The sequence below is a fragment of the Cygnus olor genome, chromosome 9 (genome assembly GCF_009769625.2).
Source record: "Cygnus olor isolate bCygOlo1 chromosome 9, bCygOlo1.pri.v2, whole genome shotgun sequence".
NCBI lineage: Eukaryota > Metazoa > Chordata > Aves > Anseriformes > Anatidae > Cygnus > Cygnus olor.
In genome coordinates, this window is record NC_049177.1 from 14,963,198 (window position 1) to 14,975,528 (window position 12,331).

The 12,331-nt window shown below is 43.6% G+C and overlaps 1 long non-coding RNA gene across 1 annotated transcript; it reads right to left on the reverse strand.

Annotated features, from left to right (window-relative positions):
* Window positions 1-1,695: 1,695 nt before the first annotated feature.
* Window positions 1,696-12,040, reverse strand: LOC121074707. The gene is made up of 3 exons (XR_005822500.1): window positions 11,958-12,040; window positions 1,933-2,152; window positions 1,696-1,822 (listed from the first exon to the last, which is right to left on the reverse strand). It is a non-coding gene; the product is annotated as an uncharacterized LOC121074707 (long non-coding RNA).
* Window positions 12,041-12,331: the final 291 nt, after the last annotated feature.

Below are 12,331 nucleotides of genomic sequence, written 5' to 3' on the forward strand. Positions count from 1 at the left end.
GTGTTTTGTTCAGGCAGTGTTGGAACATTTGATTACTACCAGCTACTTAAATTCCTTTTTCCTTTCCACTCAACAAATATTTCTCCAAGCCGAACACAAAGATTTATATTGTACGCAATCTTTGAAATGTACACTTAATTTTCAAAGAGGCCATTTCAAGGAGGGCAGCATACCTTTAGGTATTTTGAACTAGCAAATGAAAGAGAAAAAGATGGTAGAGAATTGAAGCATGATTTCCCTGATGTATTTTTGTGTGTTGTTGGACTTTTTGTTGTTGTTGCTGTTTATTTTTTTGTTTTGTTTTGTTGCTCTCTGGCAGCAAAATTCAATAGTGTGGAGGATTTGTCTGCAAAGTTATTCTCTGCTCTCTCCTCCCTCTCATTCCATTTCACCCTCCCCCAGCTGGAGTAGTTCCTTATTCTCATCATAGTTTGTGAAATGCCTTATTTGCAAAACAAAGTGTTACCAACACCTTGTATGTAAAGGAAACCATGTCCAGCACGGTGCTGTAACCTCTCCACAGCATAAAAACAGATCAGTGAGGTGCTCAGGTGGGAAACCCCTTTTGGAAAATACTGTGGCTGCAGAAATGGATGTCATACATAAGCCGCAAAACAAAGGCCATGACTTTTCATGTTCACTGAATCACTACTTTTTGCTAAGTTTGAACGTGTCCTTAAATCCTACGGTTGCACGTTGAGTTTCAGGATCTGTGTTTGTGACAAATTTCCATACACAGCTCTCATGTCTGCACAGAGGGTGAATGTTGGCTGATAAATCCTCTCCGTATCAGCCTGCTTCCATGGAATCTGTGTCCACAAAGGCCTGGGAAAAGGATGGGCAAGGCTGCTACCGAGATGGTCTGGGAGAAGATAGAGCCCCGAAGTGCTGTTATGTGCATTCACCAAAACTACACTGAGAGGGCAGACCATGGGGTTCATGGGTGCTGAGGGCACAGTACATCACTGTTTAAAACCAAATTAGAACAAAGTAGGTCTGGTAGGATATTTTTCCAGAGTTGTTAACAATCCTTTACATTTTAACTGCCTGTAATTTCCTTAAAAGTCTTGCAAAAAGGATATTTAAAACTCTAAGTTATTGAAGAGGTAATACATCTTAATTGAAAACAAACTTTCAGCCAAAGTGCTTTTTAGCAAAGGGTCAGAACTATTAACCTTTTCCAGAACAGACTTAATTTTTTTGCCGTTTTTAATTATAAAATACTTGAACAAGAAATATGTAAGACATCACATTTTCTTCTGATTTGCAGCACCACCATGAGCTTCCTTTTAATTATTCATACCGACTGGAGCTGGGTTGCTTATAGGTATAAAATCAAGGATAAAGTGATTCTCTTATTATTGAGATGGTGGTTGACATAAGGTGGGGTGTTAGCACCTGCATGCATGTGTCAGAAAGAGAGAGAAAGAGAAAGAAGCTTGCACTCAGTCGTTTTACAGAAAGCCCCAAGAAATAAACCAAGAAACCTTTCACAATCTGCCGCTGGAAACTCAGAGGTCTTGCCAACACTTGAACAAAGCGACCTCCCGGCTCACTTCTGGAGGATCTCTAATCATGGTGGGCAGCGAGGTGGTGGGGGTCGTGCCTACTTTTTCATAGCCACTTCACCGAGGCAACTCAGGGCATGCTGCTCGGCCCTCACCACCTACGCAGCAGCTTCGGGAGGATCAGACGTGTGCCGGCCCGTCTCGCTTGCTTTCTCTTCTTTCCCTCTCAAAAGAATCAGCCTCAGTTGATTTGAATTGACTTCTTTGTCACCAGAAGAAAAGCCAAGTGTGTACACCCAGGTGAGAGCGTGGGGCTGGCATGCAGAAACAGAGGTGTGATGGCAAGGAACACTTAATCCCACTCCTAACAGAGCAGCCGTGGTCATGCTGCACCTCTGCCCCCGTAACACCATAGGTACTGTACCTCAGGCAGCTCTGACGAATGACGGATTTAATTACAGTTGTCTGAAGGGGTAGCGGAGATGCAGGGTGTGGGAGGACAGGAGACACAGGGACCCATGCTTGTGTGGGGCTCGGTGGGCCTCTGGCCTTGAGGATGAGCCATCAATGGGGCTGGGACACTGGTGCCACAGGTGGGCAGGATTGTGCTCCAAAGGATGAATGCCTTCACGTTAAGTGATTTCCTGCATACATTAGCAAGAAAAAGAAATGCAAACTACAGCAGCATCCAGTCTGGCCTTGAACACCTCCAGGGATGGAGCATCCACAGCTTCTCTGGGCAGCCTGGGCCAGGGCCTCAGCACCCTCTGAGGGAAGAATTTCTTCCTAATGTCTAATCTACATTCCCCCTCATTAAGTTTAAACCATTACCCCTTGTCCTATCATGAAGGGCCAGACATCATCTGGTCTATCACTCATTTAATTTCCTACTGTTTCTTTGTTGTTTATGCTGGAATTGCTTAGCTATGAAGCCTTCAAATTAATTGAGGACCATCTGTGGATTTTCTAAGACTGTATCTGCATTGTTAAGTAGTGTGGACTAAGAGGAGCAAAGCCATGGGCCACAAGAATTTTTGCTGAGGATTTGACATTCACAGTACGTATATTTCATGGTTGGATTCTTTTTTCTTTTTTCTTTTTTTTCTTTTTCCAGTTCACGCTGTCCATAGTCTGGCCTTAGGGATTGATTGCCCAGTAGTGACTAAAATGGATTAGGGGAGCACATATCACAGATAAATTTCCTCCAAAAGGGCACTAATTCAAGTACTCTTAAGATGACACCATAATGCAAAACAATTTACTTCCAAAGCGAGCTCCTGATCTGAACTGAAACACTAATGCAGACACACACTCAGGACTTCACAGTGTTTTTAATTAATGGATCTGTAGCCTCAATCCGTATTTTGGAAGAAAATCACAATTAGCTGTGCTAAAAGAAAAAAAACTAAGGACTCTACTCCTTGAATATTTGTATTCTCTAGGATCATACCAGATGAGGCATTACAGTTACTAAGGAACTGAGATAAATAAGGTTTGCTCTGCCTTGATCTCCAAGGTTATTGATTTATGAATTTTATCAACCCTCCAGCCAAATATAAAGCTAGTGTAAGAAACTTCTCATCTTGTTGAATAAGGGATGGGCCTATTTCTCTTTCTGTAAATCTCACCTGACGTTGGTGGGGAGGAGCGGAAGAAGGGAGGGGGGTAGGGCAAAGAAAAATAAACTAGAAATTAAGCAGGGGATAAGATCAACACTACTATTCATTTGTCCCAAGTGTATGAGATAAATTAAAGAACAGAGATCTCTATCTCAGTAAAATGTGCATCCAGTACCCTTCTTCCCCTCCACTGAAGTAGGAAATATGTAGTTTATGACCAGCTGGGACAATCTGTAGTGAATGGCTTTGAGGCAATAAATCACAGAAGCTGGTTTGTCCACATTTCTTTCTTTTCTTTGGACTGTTTGGCTAAATCTCCCACAGAGAAAGTTACACCATGCAGGGGATTCAGCAAAATGCATGAAAAATGTACTCAGGTCACCTACAAATTCTTCAGCTCTGGCCAAGCTCCAGTTGTGGCTTTAATACAAGACAATGCCTTACTGCTCTCCTTCCCCGAATCCTATGAGAGCAGCTGTTTAAACATTTATCATTAAATGTTTCAAAAAAACAGAGCTCTCTGCAGTACAATGATGCTATTTGAGACCTCAGTTCTGTTTCCGGGACCTATAGAACTCATGTGGGTTTGGGTGGGGACATCCCGTAGTGCCACTGTTGGTTTCATTTGCTCATGTTCATGCTAAGTACTTAATACATTTTTATTTTTATTTTTTTTTAATGTTCCTGATTCTTCACAAAATGTTTCAGCACATCCAGAGATTCAGCATGCTGGGAAAAGACCTCCTTATAGCTGCACAAAGGAAAAATTGAGCCAGCAGAGAGCCAGCTTGCTTTCTCCTGCTGCTTCCAACTGTTGCTCATATCCATTCTCTCTTACTCACTTCTCAGATTTAGATTTGTTTAGCTTATCCTCATGTTAGGACATTGTGGATGCTACAATTCTATGTGAGACCAAGGAGGAATGCATTGAAAGTTACTAAATACACAGAAACTCCTTCTGACTCTGAAAGTTCCTAAGCAGCAACTAACTGGAGTTGGGAGAAGTTGTATGGCCTTGCTGAGTTCTTCCGTGTTTTCCCACAGTCTGCTTTTGTCACTGCTGGAGACAGCATATCAGGATAGATGGGCCTCTGCACTAAGTCAGTACAGCTGGTCTCATCTTCCCAGGGGACTGATGTCTGCTTGTGAGAGGAACCTGGGTGTTTCTCCTGTGGACAGCCAGGCTCCGAAAGGGACAACAGTCAGTTCACTTCACAGCAGCGTACCGAGAGCCAATGTTTGAATGACTTTCCATCCTGAACCAGGCATGAATCAATAACCTAAAACCATAAAACTGATCGCCACTTTTAGAGGTCCTGGGCCTGGTGTGGATCTCCTCTGTGTTCTGGAAACACACTTCCAGAGAAGGCGCAATTCCTTTTGAGGAGACGGGTCATTAAATACCATTCTGGACTTCATGGTATCTGTTTGAAGGCTCCCGGGATGCTCGTGCAGTTGCAGTGCCATATATGTTGTAGCAAACAACGGCGTGGCCAGCCAGTCTGAACCCAGTGCTAATCTGAGCCTCTGTTTGCCTTTCAACAGCCAGATTTCTTCAGCCTGGGTGACTGAAATGAGGCAGCTAATGCTATACTTAATGACCTATTTAATGGCCTATTTTCCAGAAGTGATGAAAACTTAAAATTATCCCTGTGCTCAGTGTGAGCTGTGGCTGCTTAGCAATCAAAAAGCCCAGACTAGGCATTCAGATGCATCATTTTAAATGGGTTTAAAAAAAAAATAAGTAGCTTTAAATCTTTATCTTTCCTGCAGTAAGGCCACATGTTGCATGACAGAATGGAACACATCCTCCTATTGACTGTCATGGGACTCTGCTTTGTCATAAAACCCCTTCGGTAAACAATGGTCATTCCCCCACATCTCTGTGTTTTTGGTTACTTCTTGCATTTATTGAACAATATCTGATACCTACATGACTGAGGAGAATAGTGAAGAGTGATACTGAAATTAAAGGAGATGGATAGGAGATGTATGTCCTGTTTCTAGCTGGAGATTTTGAGCACAACCCCCAAAGCAATTACCATGTCACAGGAGCAAGGCCCACGCACAGACTTTGTTGGTTTTGGCTCAAGGTCAGGTGTACTGACTCACCTGAGGGGCAATTTATGAGCTGACTCCCCATTTTGGGGTAAAGCCCTGTAGACAGAAAACCCTTCCTGTGCTCTGGAGTTGTCATCTCCAGATTTCACTCCTCCTCTGCCTCCCCAGGTTAGCTTTACACTGACTTCAGGGGGTGGTTCCTGATCTGCTGTGCAGGATGAATGACTTAGTGTATCTAGTGGTTTGGACATTCACTAGAGCCTTTCACCCCGAAAGAGAAACAAATGGGTGAGAACATAACAAAAGTACTTTAAACAGAGAAATTCAAGAAGAAAACATCACGTTAGCTACAAAGGTCCCGGCTCTGCCTTCTGGAGTATCTGAGCCACAAAGCACAGCTATTTGGCAGGATTTTCTGGATAAATAGACGCATGGGTGGTTGGACTCTGGATTACAAGGCCCCTTGCCCTGACCTTATGTAAATACTCTTATAAAAGCAAAACAAGATCAAAGATGCCAACCCTGTGCTCCAAAAGCAGAAACACACAAGAACTGCTGTCCCTGGGCAAACGTGACCATGTCCCAGGTAAACCTGGGCAACCCCAGAAATTCCCTGGCTGCTGCTGGTCTGCCAGCACTGCAGCTGCTACAGAGCAAGCCGAGGCTCAGCAGCCAGGCTGGGTACCTCCAGCTCTGCCCCTGCAGGCAGGATCCCCACACCAGAGCCTCCTGAGCCAAAGGCAGGAGCTGTGCCAGGTCAGCCCCCTTCGGGCTGCAGGATTGCCTTACAGAGACCTGCTTTGCCCTCTAGTGACTACAAAGCAGAAAACAGGGACTTTTGCACCATCTATTCTGATGGATGAAGTCAGGTCCCTGCTGCATCTGCTGGGCAGAAGACAAGCAGAGGGGTTGTTCTGACTTACTTTGGCCTAAATAAGAATCTCCCGAGGCAGCCCGGTCACTGCCACTGTACGGGAGGCATGTGGCACGGAGCAAGGGAAGGAGATGCTATTCTGAAAAGTTGAGAACAGACACCCTAAATTGGGGAATGAATGTCTGAGGGAATGGTAAAGGAAAATCCTCCAGGGCTCATGTTATTTCTAGTTTGCACATGCACTGGAACTGAAAAGAGGCTATTTCGGGGGAAAAAGGAATGGATGAATAACAGAAGCAAAAATAGGCTCTCTACATTCCTTTCCAAAACTGTGTTGCCTGCAAACCATTTGGAAACAATTGACAATTCATCAGCCAATGATCTCATAATTTGTGATCTATGGGGCCATAGACTTTGTGATGTATGCTCAGTGTCAGTGGCTATTAAAAGAGCTTTTAGTTGGAAAAATAATAAAGATGATCTTTGTTTAAACAGTAGCAGGCAAAGAGAGGGATTAGAGAGGATATCTAGATAGCTGGGACAGCTGAGCTGTATGGAAAGTAAATTATTCAAGAATACTGTATAGAAATAAACTATTTCTCTTTATAGGAATAAATACTAAATATTTTATATTTTGAAAATTCTAGTTTGTCTTTGCTAAATTAGAAAAACTTACTACAGATAATTCAAGAAAACAAATGCAACTAGAGTTTTTAGCATCACAGAAAAGGAAAGAAATTAAAATTTCCATTTGGAATTTCTCATACAGTCAATTCTTGTTATCAGAAAACAGGTTTACGGTCATGTGATGGAAAACATATTTTTTCATGCTTTTATGTATAAATTGGACATTCTACAGAAGCTCAGAGTGTATCTGCCTAGATGTTTTGATAAGTATATATTAGTATTTTCTCAAATACTCAGGCAAAAACACTAAAAATAAAAGACACAGCTCTAGTGCTCACTAAGCCAAACAAACAAACATTTGAGACCATAAATGAGTTTTGATGGAAAACTTAAGCCAGAAATAATCTTTAGCTTTTGGGCAAATATCTATTGACATGGATATTCGAGGCAGGCTGTAACCATTGTCTGAAATCATTCAGTAGACTCAGTAAAAATTAAAGTCTGCCTCAACTAATTTGTGAATAAAAGAGGAAAGGTTTCATTGGGTGACTTGCTCGGTTGCAAATTTTAACCAAATGAAATACGCTTTATTTAGTTATCTACAATTACACCCAAAATCTTAGCCTTAATTAGGATTTGATGCAAATCAGTGCAATCAGCTGGGATACAGTTGGCTGGGGAAAAGTGTTTGGCTCCCCTTGTTAAGTCACTCAGATCTAACGTAAAAGTGTTTGGAAGAAACTGGAATAGACTTGCATGAAGTGCGAGTGGCCAGGTTTGAAACTGCTGATGAGCGTTGGCTCCACATCCATGCTGTGGATGTGACATAAGTTTTTGAGGAAGTTCTTTTTCTGTGGCTTCTGTGACACACACACACACACAATTCACTTTTACAGGCTGTTTCCTGATGGGCTTTTCAAGATGACAACTGGGCCAACTCTGATGAGCCATGCCTGTGCTGGGCTCTGCCATGGATTCAGTGACTTGATTAATGCCAGCAGATAATTGAGAACAACCTCATCTGACTTTATCTTTGCAACTCCAAGAATAACTACTACTTGCAGTGCCACTTTCCTAAAGACGAGGTGTTCCCCAAGTTTTGTGCTCTTCTAAGAGCTCCCGTCTGCCAGTAGCCAGCAGGTGGCATCAAGCAAGGCGAGCTGGAAGGTAGTTCGGCTTTGAGAATGGCCCTGCTCTTCCTAAGAGCCCCGAAATTAATTTTAAAAGCGGGTGTGCACACCGAGAATGTATCTGTAACACAGGGGCTGCCCTTGTACGGGCAAACTGCTTGCATCCACTGTCAACTATAGCGCATGCAGGTGGCAATCCATGCTTCCAAAAGCAGATCAGCCTGAAGATAATGATTGATTAAAACAATGATTACAAGGCTTTTAGAATCCACCCCCCCCTTTTTGTTGTTGTTGTTGTTGTTTGACGCTTTAGAGACACGAGACAAACTGTTCCATAACCCAACCCAGATACTCAAGAACTTGAATCTGATAATAGCCAAGTGCTTCACAGGAAGGAAAACCACAGCAGCCAATGTATGATAATCTCACACACATTAGTTTGCTATAGATCTTAGTAGCTAGTAACTGATTTAGACTGAAAGAACAAGAACTTGGCCATTTGACTTTTACAGATTATGTTCCTTAGCTCTTGACACCTGCAAGAGGTGGAAAAACATCAGGAAAATAAATCTAATGCTCTTTTCCAAATGCATGCAGTTGCAGCTGATAGTCATCCAGCAGAAGAACAACTCAGGAATGACAGCAAGCAATAGAAGGTGTTAACCAGAAGCAATTCTCCTCCTGTTTCCCAGACATGTCTCTAAATGAGGTGGCTTTATGGCCACATTGTATAGAGATATGTCCTCAGTGGCCAAACCATGGGCAGTTGCCATTCTCCTCAACGTGGGGGACCCGGGTGAGACACAAACACCAGCTCAGGTACCCCTGTGGGACCAGAGGGAAATTGCTGGCAGTGGCCTCAGCTGAAGTCTAACCAAGGCAGAGGTAATAGCACCAGGAGGAGCAAATACATAAAAGTGCACAAACTCCCTTCAGAACTGTTCACCTGCACACAAGTGCTGCAGGCAAATTCCTGCAGTCCTGCCAAGGTTTGCTCAGAAGCAGACAGGTGTTGCCACGATGTATGTCCTGCCCAGTTCTCCAGCTCTGAAGGCTTCTTTCTATCCCTTTTGCTATGAAAAGCCCTGAAAAGGGAGTGCTCTGGCCTGGCCATCTGCAAGAGGGGAGGCAGAGGTGCAGGGGGGAAGGAACAGGCTGTGACAAAAGGAGCTACCTGCCCACTGCACAGCACAGAAGTGCCAGCAGTGAAAAACAGATCAAAGCTGAAACACTCAGAATTATTTTGTTCCATTTTTAATCGACAAGTCAATTCTAACCAAGCAGTTAGCATGGCTAATTATTGTAAGAGAATAGATTACTCCAAAGCAGCATAGAGGAAGAATTAATTAAAGAATTATCTAGGCTTAAAGAAAAAGCATGTGCTCAAGCTGGCAAGGAGTGCTGAAATTCCCCCTAGAGTGCTTAAAGATTTAACTGAACTAAACCTCTGAAACATTAACAATAGCATTTGAGGAAGCGAAGATGACAGTAAGGGTCCCAAAGGAGTAGAGGAGGGCAAGCATAATGCTCCTCAGAGGGCAGAGAGAGGCTCTGGGGATTAGTCTGTCCAGGAGCCAGGACGTGTGAGCAATTACTGAGCATCCCATCATTAGCAGCAAAAGAATAAGATAAGGACCCACCTCCAGGGATTTGATGAGAACAAGTGTGTCGAACCAATCTGATTTCCTTGAGATAGTGAGTGACCCGAAGGGGAATTGGAGGCTGATGTGAGCAGTCCTAGCCTGACAGCGGTGAGGCTTTCACTGCTTTTTCCCTGCCACCTTATAGGTAAACCAAGGAATTATGCTCTGACCACCTCTGACTCGTGAGCTGGCAGGCAAAGGAGTGCTAATACTCCTGTAACTTCTTTATAGTTTTGTCCCACCAGTACCATTACATCAAAACTATCTTCTAATTTCTTACCTGCATAAGCTTGCTTCTCATGTCCTCACCATAACAGAGAAAGCTGGAAGTTTTAGTACAGACCTTTAAAGATCAGCACCCATGAGGCCATTATGGAACACAAATGTAATCAGAAGCTATCTGAAAGTGGATATGGTCCAGAAGAAAAGGATGGAACTTTCTTGCACTGTGTTTTGAGTCATTTCTGTTCTTCAGACCTAGTTATGAATAAAGAATAAGGGTTTTTATGAATTCCCTATGGCTTTATTGGGACTTGAGCCAAAAGCCACCCAGACCAGATGTGCATTTGTGAACCAAATCCAATTTCTGTGCCCAACAACGGGTATTTGCCCAGTTTGCTAAGGGGTAAGCCTCCCTCCTTTTCCATGGATTATTGCAAATCTTTCTACAAAAGAGAGAAAGAAAATAATTATCTTGAACTAAATTCCAGCTGGGAAGATCTGCTTTTTCCTGCCCCCAGTTTTTTGGTAGAGGGATACCATGCCTTCAAGTAGCGCAGCATTTTCTGATCCCTTCTACCAGAGCTCCATGCAAATCAGAAGAAAGCAACTTGGCAGATCCCACTGAACGAGATTTGACACCTAAATTGAATGCCTGGACCTCAAATTCCTAGGATTCAATTGAAAAGCCAGTAGGATTGCCCTTTGGTTACTTGTGGGCTGTAAAACTGGCTCTGAGCTCCTCCAGATAAGGGCTTCTTTGTGCTGCATTGTGTAATGGGTGCCACAGGGTTGATGTGGGCCAGGCCATAAATAACTTGTACATAAGTATTTTTAGCAACTACTTTCCACTCTCTGGAGATATACTGGACAGCTTGAAGTGTGCGTATCTGCAAGTGAAGTGGGTGGGGGAGGCTAGAAGAGCTCCCATCCTGAGCACAGAGCAAATATCACAGCACTCCCAGTACGCACGGTAAGGCAATAGGAGCTGACGCTTCCATGCAGAAGTGTCCCAAGCGAGCAAGACGCTTCAAAAGAGCTGCCTCATCAGAGTGGCAAGTGTGTTGTCTCGTGGTAGAACTGCAAACGACCCCCGTGCCCCCGAAAGGTGGATGCCAGCAGGAGAGCTCTGAACAGGGCAGCACCCAGCCGAGCCCCACGCTGCCAACCCTACCCGAAGAGCCCCTGCTCACCCCTTAGCGTCCCCTCTGATGTGCACTTAATGCAGAAAGAAGTGTGAGTTTCTGGCTGCATTTTCTGAGGATAACCTGCCTTTTAGGCTGGACCTGTGGGAAATTGTCTGACTTTATCTGCAGATGACGCCACTAATCTCTGTAGAAGACTGTCTGGCCCTGGAGGCAGAGCAAGGGTTAAGAGGGAAGCACAGCTGCTGGGGGCTCCAGCTGCAAGGAGAAGACTGAACACATCACCCTTGTATAAGAAGCTGTACATTGGGAGCACAGGGCTTCACAGACATCTCTGAAAAGGCAGAACAGGACAAAATCACCCACTCACATCCTCCACCCTCCAGGCACTTCGGAAGGGTGTGATATACTCCTAACGTGTTAGTCAGCCTGTACTAGCTATATCTGATGACACGGCGGGGAAAGTGCAAAGTGGTTATAGATTTCACTTGTATTTATCCTTACTGGATATCCAACTGCTGTGCGGCACAAGTCATGAGCACAATGTCAGGATTTTGCAAGACCTGGTTACCCTTCTCTTGCCGAAACCAAATGGGCCAGCAGAGAAGGATTTGTAGATAGTCAGAAGGAAAAAAATAAAAGTGAGGAGGTGGGGGGGTGAGTTTATCAAGACTGGGACTGTCAAGAATAAGCTGTGCATTGTGACAGCAAGTCTAGGGTAGCTTGATAAGAAGGACTAACTTGACAAAAACCTGGAGAGGAAGATGAGCGCTAAACACTATTGAGCTCAGTAGTAAGAACACCCATTCAACATTAACAGGATTTGGGGACACACAGAAGAGAGCAATCTAGTCACTCATGCAAACACTAGGATCCCTGAAACTCAAAGGAGTTCTTTTTGAAAATAGCAGGGTGAAGTACCAGCACACATTCCTTCCATTTTTTCCATAGAGAAAATACAGAATCTGTACTCAAGCTGAGCAAGCTAAGCTTAACAGATGCAAAAATTTATCTCTGTTCTACAACGAGGTCTGCATGTAACCAAGAGCAGTTATTTAGAGTAAGGTATCCAAAAATACTCAGATATCTAGATTTTTTTTTTCTTAAGGGAAATAGTAATTGGTACTTTACCATTTTGATCCATAGGAAAAGTTACCTCCAGTAACCATCGCTTCCAAAGCATACATGTAGCAATCTACCTCAACCCAACCCTGCTTCACAGCCGTTTGTCGGGGGGCTTGCTTGCCTTGCTATAATCCTCAGACACAGCTGATGGAACCTACAAGCTGTGATTAATTAGTTAATGATGGGGATCCTTAATGGAATTGCTTGAGGCAACAGAGGTGTGATTTGTAAGGATTCTCCCTGCCATTTACTAGCAATGTTATTTGCTGATAGAGAAGAGCTGGTTCCAAGTGTCTCAGAGCAGAGCTTTGTAGTCTTTCTTTGGTGCTTTCCACCCTTCAGAAAGAAAGGAAAATACTGATGTACTACTGTGTAGCATT